The sequence below is a fragment of the Monodon monoceros genome, unplaced genomic scaffold (genome assembly GCF_005190385.1).
Source record: "Monodon monoceros isolate NGI ecotype Baffin Bay Population unplaced genomic scaffold, NGI_Narwhal_1 Super_Scaffold_18, whole genome shotgun sequence".
Classification (NCBI taxonomy): Eukaryota; Metazoa; Chordata; class Mammalia; order Artiodactyla; family Monodontidae; genus Monodon; species Monodon monoceros.
This window is the reverse complement of record NW_021703774.1, coordinates 155,836,969-155,849,581: the sequence shown is the minus strand read 5'-3', so window position 1 is coordinate 155,849,581 and position 12,613 is coordinate 155,836,969.

Sequence of the window (12,613 nt, the reverse complement as noted above, 5' to 3'; positions counted from 1 at the left end):
AACCAGCAGAGTAGGTGCTTAATAGAATCCCATTTTTTAAAAGGAGTGCCATATATATGTATTTATACCTGGCTACATAAGCAAAATTCCTGAAAAAGTACAGTATTAACAGCTGTTACTACTGGGGGGGAGGGGCGGATAATCAGAAGCTTCTATTTTCAATTTTTCCTCTTTTTACCTTTAAATATTTTATCATGAGATTTTATCCCTTTTTCAAAAGTCTCTTCCTCCAAGCAGCCCTCCCTGATGTCTACGGTAGATCAGGTCGCCGTGGTATCCTGCCCTCCTCTGTTGCGACATTCAGACCTTTGTAATTCCTGCTCCCTACCTCTCCCACGCCTCTACCTCCTGTACCCACTGTGCTCTCCGCAGCTCCAAGATGACAGGGACGAGGAACTCCTAGCAGAGTGCTTGGCATAGCTGTTAACCAAATGAATAAATTCTTCCACCTTCCAAAGAGTTTTCTCCTGCCTGGCTTTGAATCTTCCAGAGAGAGGCAGCCCCACCTGTGTGTGCTGCTCAGGCCTGGCTCACTGTGTTCCAGCTAATTCTCTGCCCTGAGCGGGGTGAGATGCCCTCTTTCTTGTTCTGGAGAGAAGTGTAAAGGCAGCAGCTCTGCCCTCTTCAGTGTGTCAGCCCTGAGGGACACCGAAATGCCTGAGACCAGGACAACCTGTGAGAGGTGTGAGCAACTGGGGGAGCCAATTACCATAACGAGCCAGGGCAGCCTGGCGGACCTCGGCAGGGGCAGAGACGGCTTCCCTTGCATCTTCCTTTCCTTTCCAGCAGCAGGGGGAGGAGGAGACGAAGGCCTAATTGCTTTCACCTTGAGAAAAATCTGCTGCTGACCATGTGCAGAAAGGGAATCGCTCAAGTTATGCAGCAGGGGCTAGAGATGATATCAGATCAGGAAGGCTGACATTTTCCCTGAGGCCCTCACTAACAACTAAGGGGAAGAGATGTACTGGGCCTACTGCTTCCTCCTTGCTCGGGCCCACCAATCACATGTCAGCCCATCTCCAGCTTTCTTTCTGCCCAGAACCCCACAGGGAAATCTCCGTGTCTGCCTCCTCGCCCCGCAGGCTGCTGTCACTAAGATGGTGCCTTCACTAGGTTTTGCCCAGGCCAGAGCGAAGGTTCTGGGAGAGAATTAGCTGTCTCACAGGCCCTGACTGCCGAGTGGACGTCTCTATCGACCCAGCCAGCCTCTTCCCACCAAGTTCAGACAGGAAAAGTGATGCCGGCTGCTGCAACAGCCAGGGAGTGGCACTGGCCAGCCACAAATGCCTGATTCTGCTGGAACACTTCTAACAATTAAAGCAAAGGATGAACTCTCAAGGCTTTCTCCATCCCTGATGAAAAGCAAATTTAAAAGCCACACACAGTCCTCAAGCCCTGGGGTGAAGCAAGGAATGTGGTAAAGAGAAAGCACTGCAACTCAGTAGAGCGGTCTTGAAGTTATACTATGCTATACAGGAAAACTGCCACCAGGAGTTCAGCATTCGAGCCACTGAAAATCACCCAGGAAGTGTGTGATACAATTAATGACATAAAACTTAAGTGAACTAGCTGGTCACCTATTGGGTCCCGAGTAGAAATTTCCTTTAAGAAATTCTTGAGAGGCAATAGAAGCCCACAGCTTCATATATAGGCCACTTCAACTGCTTTCTAGCTGTGTGACTTTGGTCATGCCACTTAACCTCTCTGAGTTTCAATTTCCCCACCTGTAAAATAGAATTAATAACACCTACTTCAAAGGGTGTCACAAAATAATATACATAAACTATCTAGCACACTATTTAGTGCCCAAAAAGTGCTCACTAAATGGTAGATGTTCATCTTATTGTCATGGAGCCATCAGTGCACACTCCAGCACAGACATTGGTGAGGTGGAAAGTGGGGAGGCCTTTAGGACCACGCAGACCTGGTTTGAGATCCTAGTTCCATTACTTCTATTGTGTGGCCTTGGGAGAGTTAATTCACTTCTTTGAACTTCAGTCTCCCTCTCTAAGAAAACGTTAATAATACCGACCTTGTCAATGGGATGGATAGATCCCAGCCATCAACTGAGCCTGAGCACCTAGAAGGTGCTTAGGGAATGTTAGCTGCATGGGTACAGAATCATCACCCTCTTTCCAGCATCCTCCACATAGTCTGTTCGGTAGTTTTTACTGAGAGACAAAAGCCTGCTCAAAGTGACTTACTTTGTGGCAGCATATTGATTTTATCAAAGCCAGTGGTCTCTTTCCTGTTGATTCTTTTTTTTTTTTTTTTTTGACCGCGTTGGGTCTTCGTTGCTGTGTGTGGGCTTTCTCTAGTTGGCGGCGAGCAGAGGCTACTCTTCATTGCGGTGCATGGTGTTCTCGTTGCGGTGGCTTCTCTTATTGTAGAGCACGGGCTTTAGGCACTCAGGTTTCAGTAGTTGTGGGACGCGGGCTCTAGAGCGCAGGCTCAGTAGTTGTGGCGCACAGGCTTAGTTGCTCCGTGGCATGTGGGATCTTCCCGGACCAGGGATCGAACCCATGTTCCCTGCATTGTCAGGTGGATTCCCAAGCACTGCGCCACCAAGGAAATCCCCTGTTGATTCTTCTAGCCATCTCTATACTATTTGACCCTGGTGATCACTTCTGAATTTTTTGAGACCGCCTCCCTGTCCCCCATGATTTTCTTGACTCTGATCCCCTGATCCCTCTCTCTCTCTCTCTCTCTCTCTCTCTCTGTCTCTCTCCTTCTTCCCAGGCTCTTCAACCTCCTTGGCTTACTCCTTATTCTTCTGACCTTTCGTCTCCACATTCTCCGCAGTTATCATTTTCTCAGTTTCCTCTGATGTTGGTGTGGTGGTGGTGATGGAGAGCTACCTGTCTGAGGAGTTGGTCGATGCCTACTGAGACACCTGTCTATGCCTTCAACTTACACCGGAGGGCAGAGTTGGTATCTCGAACATCCTCCTGGATGGCACAGCATAGTGTCATAGCGATTTGGAGCTGGACAGGCGTGTTCAAATCCTAACACATCACTTTCCCACTGGTTGCAAGACCAACCTCTCCCAGTCTCACTTCCTCATCTGAAAAACAGCAGTCATAATGACCTCATAGATTTGTTGTGAAGATTAAATGATAATGTATGCAAACAACCCTGCACAGTGCCTGGCACCCAGTCTAATTCAATAAAAGGTAGAGATTATTATAGTTCCTGGCACCCTTCAGCTTAAGCATTAGTTACGCATCCCTGCTCGTTTGCATAGTCAAATAGTAATTTACATAGACTGTGATATTTTACTATAGGTATATCTGCTTTCAAAACAGCTCTCTTTTCCAACTTTCCATTTTTATAAATGGCACCACTGTTCCAATGCTCCCAGGTTCAAACCTTGGCAGTGTACTCGGCTTTTCCTACTCTTTCATGGGCCAAACCCGTTGGCACTTAACCATGGGCTGTCCCTAACTGTTCTGAGATTGTCTTAATTCCCCAGTGGGACTGTAAATGCTTTGAGAGCAGGAGCTCTGACTTATACTGCCTTGGTACCTATTACACTGGCATAGAGCAGGAACTCAATGTATATTTGTTTTCTGACAAGATGCTATCAACAAATTAATTTACAGGGGCAGGTGTGAAGGAGGTACTACGCCAATCTGAAAAAAGGAACAGGTATTCTGTGATTATATTTTATTCTCTCCCTGTTCTCTACTCCATGAATTCCTCCTACTCATTTTTTTTTTTTTTTTTTTTTTTTTTTGCGGTACGCGGGCCTCTAACTGCTGTGGCCTCTCCCGTTGCAGAGCACAGGCTCCGGACGCGCAGGCTCAGCGGCCATGGCCCACGGGCGCAGCCGCTCTGCGTTATGTGGGATCCTCCCGGCCCGGGGCACGAACCCGTGTCCCCTACATCGGCAGCCGGACTCTCAACCACTGCGCCACCAGGGAAGCCCCCTGCTACTCGTTCTTTAAGCCCAAATCAATATCCTCCTTGCTGAGATAGGCCATAAACATTATTTCCTTTCTTTCTTTCACTTATACTACTTATTTAACTGCATAGAGTTTTAACCAATTTTTTAATTAAAAATTGAAAAAACTGGAGTTCCCTGGCAGTCCAGTGGTTAGGACTCGGCGCTTTCACCGCCATGACCCAGGCTCAATCCATGGTCACGGAACAAAGATCCCACAGGCCACGCGGCGTGACCAGAAAAAAAATAAAAACCTGAAAGCAATATAGAAAGGTGTAAAGTGATGATGAAATTTTTTTCTCTTTGTTCCATTTCTCAAAGGTAACAATTGGAAATTGATGGGTATCCCTCCAGATCTTTTTCTGTTGCACTGGGAATTGATACCCTATACTATGACAGAATACAAAATAAAATTTAAAAAATAATTGTATTTCTCTGAGATTTTACATGCCACCAAATGGCCATTTTCTAGGTCAGGGGGAGGGAGATTAAAATAAATCCAAGTTGTGAAATAAATGAGTAAACTTCAAATCTGTTCCATAGCTCTTTGACACCTCTCTTAGAGAGTACCTATCACACTGCAGTTTGTGAACACCTCTGCCTCCCAGCTAGCTTGTATACTAGAGCAGCAACTGACATTAATTTTGATATTCCCTGGACATCCCTGGTGGTAGAGTGGTTAAGAATCCGCCTGCCAATGCAGGGGACACAGGTTCGAGCCCTGGTCCAGGGAGATCCCACATGCCGTGGTGCAACTAAGCCCGTGTACCACAACTACTGAGCCTGAGTGCCACAGCTACTGAGCCCACACGCCTAGAGCTGGTGCTCCACAGCAAGAGAAGCCACCGCGATGAGAAGCCCGTGCACCGCAACGAAGAGTAGCCCCCGCTCGCTGCAACTGAGAAAGCCAGCACACAGCAATGAAGACGCAACACAGCCAAAAATAAATAAATTTATTTATTAAAAATTTTTTTTATATTCCCAACACCTAATTTGCTCATAGTAAGTACTCAATAAATGTTTAGTGAAGAATGACTTAGGGACTTCCCTGGTGGTCCAGTGGGTAAGACTCTGTGCTCCCAATGCAGGGGACCCAGGTTCAATCCCTGGTCGGGGAGCTAGATCCCACATGCATGCCACAACTAAGAGTTCGCATGCTGCAAGGAAGATCTGCGTGCCACAACTAAGACCCAGCGCAGCCAAAATAGATAGATAATTAAATAAATATTTTTAAAACTTTAAGAAAGAAAACGCAATTGTTTAACATGAGCTTTATCATAGCAACTTAATATTATAATAGTTTGAGAATAAATTAATTCGTTTAGGTCAACTTAATGGTACAAAGAAATTCTGTTTTTATGTGTTGTAAATGTTTTTTCGTAGGCATTGTATTGACGCCATTGTAGAATCACCAAATTCAGTATAATTACACCTAGTTTTATAGAACTAGAGGCCAAAATTTACCAATTTACATAATTTTAGGAGTTTATGGTTGTATCATTTTCTTTAAATTCCTAAATTGGTCACATCTATGGTGTAGTGCTTAAAAATTTGGGCTCTCAGAAGAATAGAATTAGAGGAATCACACTCCCTAGCTTGAGCATATACTACAAATCTACAGTAATCAAAACAGTATGGTACTGGCACAAAAACAGACACACAGATCAGTGGAACAGAATAAAGAGCCCAGAAATAAACCCACGCACTTATGGTCAATTAATCTATGACAAAGGAGGCAAGAATATACAATGGAGAAAAGACAGTCTCTTCAATAAGTGGTGCTGGGAAAACTGGAGAGCTACATGAAAAGAATGAAATTAGAACGTTCTCTAACACCATATACAAAAATAAACTCAAAATGCATTTAAGACCTAAATATAAGACTGGAAACCATAAAACTCCTAGAGGAAAACATAGGCAGAACTCTCTTTGACATAAATCATAGCAATATTTTTTTGATCTATCTCCTAAAAGCAAAGGAAGTAGAAGCAAAAATAAACAAATAGGACCTAATTAAAGTGAAAAGCTTTTGCATAGCAAAGGAAACCATAAACAAAACAAAAAGACAACCTACTAAATGGGAGAAAATATTTGCAAATGATATGACTGATAAGTGGTTAATATCCAACATATATAAACAGCTCACATAACTCAACATCAAAAAATAAAGCCTGATTAAAAAATAGGCAGAAGACCTGAGTAGACATTATTTCAAAGATGTAATACAGATGGCCAACAGGCACATGAAAAAGTGCTTAACATGGCTAATCATCAAGGAAAAGCAAATCAAAACCACAATGACATGTCATCTCACACCTGTCAGAATGGCCTATCATCAAAAAGCCTACAAATAACAAAATGTTGGTGAGGGTGTGGAGAAAGGGAACCCTCACACACTGTTGGTAGGAATGTAAATTGGTGTAGCCACTGTGGAAAACAGTATGGAGGTTTCTCAAAAAACTAAAAATAGAACTACCATATGACTCAGGAATTCCACTCCTGGGTATATATCTGTAAAAAACAAAAACACTAATTCAAAAAGATATATGTACCCCACTGTTCATAGCAGCATTATTTACAATTGCCAAGATATGGAAGTAATCTAAGTGTCCATCAACAGATGAATGGATAAAGAAGATATATAGATATAGATATACAAAACAGAATATTATTCTGCCTTAAAAAAGTAAAATCTTGCCATTTTCAACCACATGGGTGGACCTTGAGGGTAGTATACTTAGTAAAATAAATCAGGCAGAGAAAGACAAATACTGTATATTTCACTCATATGTGGATTTTAAAATAAACAAATGAATATAACAAAACAGAAACAGACTCACAGATGTAGAGAATAAACTAGTGGTTACCAGTGGGAAGAGGGAAAGGAGGAGGGGCAAGATAGGGGTAGGGGATTAAGAGGTACAAACTATTATGTATAAAATAAATAAGCTACAAGGATAAGAGAATGGACTTGAGGACATAGGGAGGGGAAGGGTAAGTTGGGACGAAGTGAGAAAGTAGCATTGACATATATACAGTACCAAATGTAAAATAGATAGCTAGTGGGAAGCAGCTGCATAGCACAGGGAGATCAGCTCAGGGCTTTGTGACCACCTAGAGGAGTGGGATAGGGAGGGTGGGAGGGAGACGCAAGAGGTAAGTGATATGGGGATATATGTATACATATAGCTGATTCACTTTGTTATACAGCAGAAACTAACACAACATTGTAAAGCAATTATACTCCAATAAAGATGTTAAAAAAGAGAAAATGTAAGCTACAAGGATATATTGTACAACACAAGGAACTTAGCCAACATTTTATAATAACTATAAATGGAATATAACATTTAAAAATTGTCCAAGCTGCTCTGCGCGGCCAAAAAGAAAACAAAAGAAAAAGAAAAATTGTAGGGAATTCCCTGGTGGTCCAGTGGTTAGGACTCCACACTTTCACTGCCAAGGGCATGGCTTCAATTCCTGGTCAGAGAACTAAGATCCCACAAGCCGTATGGCATGGCCAAAATAAATAAATAAATAATAAAAATTGTGAATCACTATATTGTACACTTGTAACATATAATATTGTACAGCAACTATACTTCAATAAAAAATAGATTAATTTTATTTTTTAATTCTTTTTAAAAATAAATAAATTTATTTATATATTTTTAAAAATAAATAAATTTATTTATTTATCTTTGGTTGCGTTGGGTCTTTTTTGCTGCGCGTGGGCTTTCTCTAGTTGTGGTGAGCAGGGGCTACTCTTTGTTGCAGTGCACAGGCTTCTCAGCGCAGTCGCTTCTCTTGTTGCAGAGCACGGGCTCTAGGCCCGCGGGCTTCAGTAGTTGTGGTGTGTGGGCTCAGTAGTTGTGACTCATGGTCTCTAGAGTGCAGGCTCAGTAGTTGTGGCGCATGGGCTTAGTTGCTTCGCGGCATGTGAGATCCTCCTGGACCGCGAACCCGTGTCTCCTGCATTGGCAGGCAGATTCTCAACCACTGCGCCACCTAGGAAGCCCACATTAATTCATTTTAAAAGAATTTGGGCTCTTGAGTCAGACTGCCCGGGTTCAAATCCCTGGTGACCTTGAGCAAGTGACTTAACTTCCCTGCACTTTTATTCTTTCAACAACAAAATAGGAATGACAGTACCAGCGTCATAGGACTATTGTGAGAAATAAACTGAACACATGTAGATGTTGGCTATTATTATTTCTGTGATTCCAAGTTCCTAGGTCCTAGTAAAGAACAGCCCATTCTATCAAAAAAGGTATCTGAAAGTGCCCTAGTGAGCTTGTCTCAGAAAAAAAGTGTGATTATACAGGCAGTGAACCATTATCCCAAGAAATACAGACCAACTGTGCCAATAAGGAATCTTTTTATGCACAACTACCTTAGAGGTTAGGGACAAACCTAATGAGTCAGTTTATTGGAGCACAGAGTCAACTGACTGGTCCCATCCTTTGATAAGCTGGATTTGTCAAGTGTCCTTAAAAAAGCTTTAAGCAGGCCCTAAGTCTCTTTGCCACACTGCACACCCCCAGGCTATGGCCTCACAGATGATAGGATTTAAGTGGTCTCAGGCAGTTTCCTGGCTAGGTCTTTTCCATTACTCAGAGAATAATGATTTTTCCCTTCTCTTTTCATCTAGTTAGGGATAACCACAGGTGTTCAACAAGAATGCTTTGTGTTTTTCAACACTGAGTGTATCAGGTTCAAAGTTACAGCTCAACAGGTTATTATTATGACTGACGATATCAGGAAGAGAAGCAATTGAGGGCTGGGCAGTCCCCTGAACCATGTCCTTCTGCTGCTGAAAAACTTTTGAAAGTCTATCCTATGCAAACTCAAAAGGTTTACATTTAAAAAACACAAAACTTAAGGCTGCTTTCTTTTTTTACAGGATGTATACCTCCAAGACCCAGCCATGCTGAACTCTTTGTGGGTCCTCAATTTCACCAAGTTCTTGCTCCCCTCTACGCCCCCTTAAGGCCTGGGATGCTCTTCTCCAGCCCTTCCCATGGCCAATTCCTGAGGCCCTTCAAGTTCAGCTTAAATGGCACCTCCTCCAGGAAGCATTCCTTAAGCCCTCAGATTGGTGAGCCTCCTCTGTACTTTCACAGCACCTTGTACCTTACACCTATTCTAGCATTTACTATACCAATAAGCAACTGCCAGTTTACTTGTCTGTATCTCCCACTGTTGTCAGCAACCCAAAAGGAGGAACCCACATCTTATTCACTATTATATCCCTAGTCACATGCACAGTTCCTGGCACATAGGAGATGGTCAAGAATTATTCATTGACCCTGACTTCAAACTATACTACAAATCTACAGTAATAAAACAGTATGGTACTGGCACAAAAACAGACACATAGATCAGTGGAACAGAATAGAGAGTCAAGAAATGAACCCACACTTATATGGGCAATTAATTTATGAGAAAGGAAGCAAGAATATACAATGGGGAAAAGACAGCCTCTTCAATAAATGGTGTTGGGAAAACTGGACAGCTATATGCAAAAGAATCAAAGTGGTCTCATACCATGCACAAAAATAAATTCAAAATGGATTAAAGACTTAAATGTAAGACATGAAACCATAAAACTTCTGGAAGAGAACATAGGCAGTAAGTTGTTTGACATCAGTCTTAGTAATATTTTTTTGGATATATCTCCTCAGGCAAGGAAAACAACAGCAAAAATAAACAAATGGGACTACATCAAACTGAAAGGCTTTTGCACAGCAAAGGAAACTATCAACAAAATGAAAAGGCCGGGCTTCCCTGGTGGCACAGTGGTTGAGAGTCCGTCTGCCGATGCAGGGGACACGGGTTCGTGCCCAGGTCCGGGAAGATCCCACATGCCGCGGAGCGGCTAGGCCCGTGAGCCATGGCCACTGAGCCTGCGCGTCCGGAGCCTGTGCTCCGCAACGGGAAAGGCCACAACAGTGAGAGGCCCGCGTACCGCAAAAAAAAAAAAAAAAAGAAAGAAAAGTCCACCCCCTGAATGGTAAAAGATATTTGCAAATGATGTATCTGATAAGGGGTTAATATCCAAAATATACAAATAATTCATACAACTCAACATCAAAGAAACAAATAACCCAATTTAAAAATGGGCAGAGGATCTGAATAGACCTGTTTTCAAAGAAAACATACAGATGATCAATAAGCATATGAAAAGATGCTCAACATCACTTATCATCAGGGAAATGCAAGTCAAAACCGTAATGAGATATCACCTCACACCTGTCACAATGGCTATTATCCAAAAGACAACATATAGGGAATTCCCTGGCTGTCCAGTGGTTAGGACTCGGCACTTTCACTGCCAGGGCCCAGGTTCAACCGCTGGTCGGGGAACTAAGATCCAGCAATCCTCACAGCGCAGCCAAAAAGAAAAAAAGACAACACATAATAAGTGTTGGCGAGGATGTGAAAAAAAGGGAACCCTCATGCATTGTTGGTAGGAATGTAAATTGGTGAAGCCACTATGGAAACAGTTTGGAGATTCCTCAAAATATTAAAAATAGAACTACCATATAATCCAGCAATTGCACTACTGGGTATTTATCTGATGAATACAAAAACACTAATTAAAAGAGAAATATGCACCCCTATGTTCATTGCAGCATTCTTTACAATAGCCAAGATATGGAAGCAGCCTAGGTGCCCATCAATAGGTGAATGGATAAATGAAATGATAAAGAAGATGTGTCATATATATATATAATGGAATATTACTCAGCCTTAAAAAAAGAATGAAATCTTGCCACTTCAACACCATGGATGGACCTAGAGGATATTATGCTAAGTGAAATAAGTCAGGCAGAGAAAGACAAATACTGTATGTTTTCACATATATGTGGAATCTAAAAAACAAAACAAATGAACAAACATAACAAAACAGAAACAGAGTAAGAGACACAGAGTACAAATGGGTGGTTGCCAGAGGGGAAGGGGGATAAAGGGAGGAAAGAAATAGGTGAGGGAGATTAAGAAGTACAAACTTCCAGTTGCAAAATAAATGAGTCATGGTTATGAAATGTATAGTGTGGGGAATATAGTCAATAACTATGTAATATCTTTACATGGTGACATATCATAACTAGACATATGGTGATCATTTTGAAGTGTATAGAAATATCAGGGCAGTTCCCTGGCAGTCCAGTGGTTAAGACTCGGCGCGTTCACTGCCATGGCCTGGGTTCAATGCCTGGTTGGGGAACTAGGATCCTGCAAGCCACGTGTTGCAGCCAAAAAGAAAAACTCAAGGCTTCCCTAGTGGCGCAGTGGTTAAGAATCCGCCTGCCAATGCAGGGTACATGGGTTTGAGCCCTGGTCCGGGAAGATACCACATGCTGCAGAGCAACTAAGCCCGTGCGCCACAACTACTGAGCCTGCCCTCTAGAGCCCATGAGCCACAACTACTGAAGCCCGTGTGCCACAACTACTGAAGCCCGCTTGCCTAGAGCCTGTGCTCTGCAACAAGAGAAGCCACCAAAATGAGAAGCCTGCACCCTGCAACAAAGAGTAGCCCCGCTCACTGCAACTAGAGAAAGCCCGCGTGCAGCAGCGAAGACCCAATGCAGCCAAAAATTAAATAAATGAATAAATAAATAAATTTATTTTAAAAAAAAGAAAAACTCAAATCACTATGTTGTGTAACAGGAACTGACATACTGTTGTAGGTCAATTATACTTCAAAAGCAAACAAACAAACAAACAAACTCATAGAAAAAGAGATCAGATTTGTGGTTACCAGAGGCGGGGAGTGAGGGCAGAGGGAATTGAATGATGGCAGTCAAAAGGTACAAACTTCCAGTTATAAGATAAAGAAGTACTAGGGATGTAATGTTCTCATCACAAGGAAAAATTTTTTCTATTTCTTTAATTTTGTATCTATATGAGATGACATTCACTAAACTTCTGTGATAATCACTTCCTGATGTATGTAAGTCAAATCATTATGCTATATACCTTAAACTTATACAGTGCCATATGTCAATTTTGTCTCAATAAAACTGGAAGAAAAAATAACAACAATAAAACACAGGTTAATTTCTGTACTAAATAAACAAATATTTGTTGAGTATTTACTGTAATAGCCTTTTCATTGGTCTTTGTGCTTCTGTTCTTCCAGAGAACAGAAGCCAGAGAAAACTCCTTACTGCAACCTACATGGCCATACTGGATTCTGATCCTCCCTACCTCACCCACTTCACTCCTATATCTACCCCCTGTGCTCACTTATTCTCCAGCCATTTGGCCCTTGTTCTATTCCTAGAATTCTCTCAGCCAGTTCCTGCCTCAGGGCCCCTGCACTTGCTGTTCCTTCTTTCCAGAGCAAGGTTCCTTCAGCACGGGTCATGACTGGCTCCTTCTCCCTCATCAGGACCCCCTCAGAGAGACCTCCTGGGACTATCCCACCTAAAGTATACAACCCCCAGTCACTCTATCACAGTATCTTGCTTTACTGTCTTTCTGAAACTTCTTTCAACCCTGTTAGTTTGCTTGGTGATTATTCATCTCCCTTATTTAGAAAGCGGCACAAAAGCGGGGACCCTGTCTATCTTGCTCACCACTTACCTCGACACTCAGAACAACACTTGGCATCTGTTAGGTAGGTACTTAATGAATATTTATTGAATGAATGCATGCATGCGT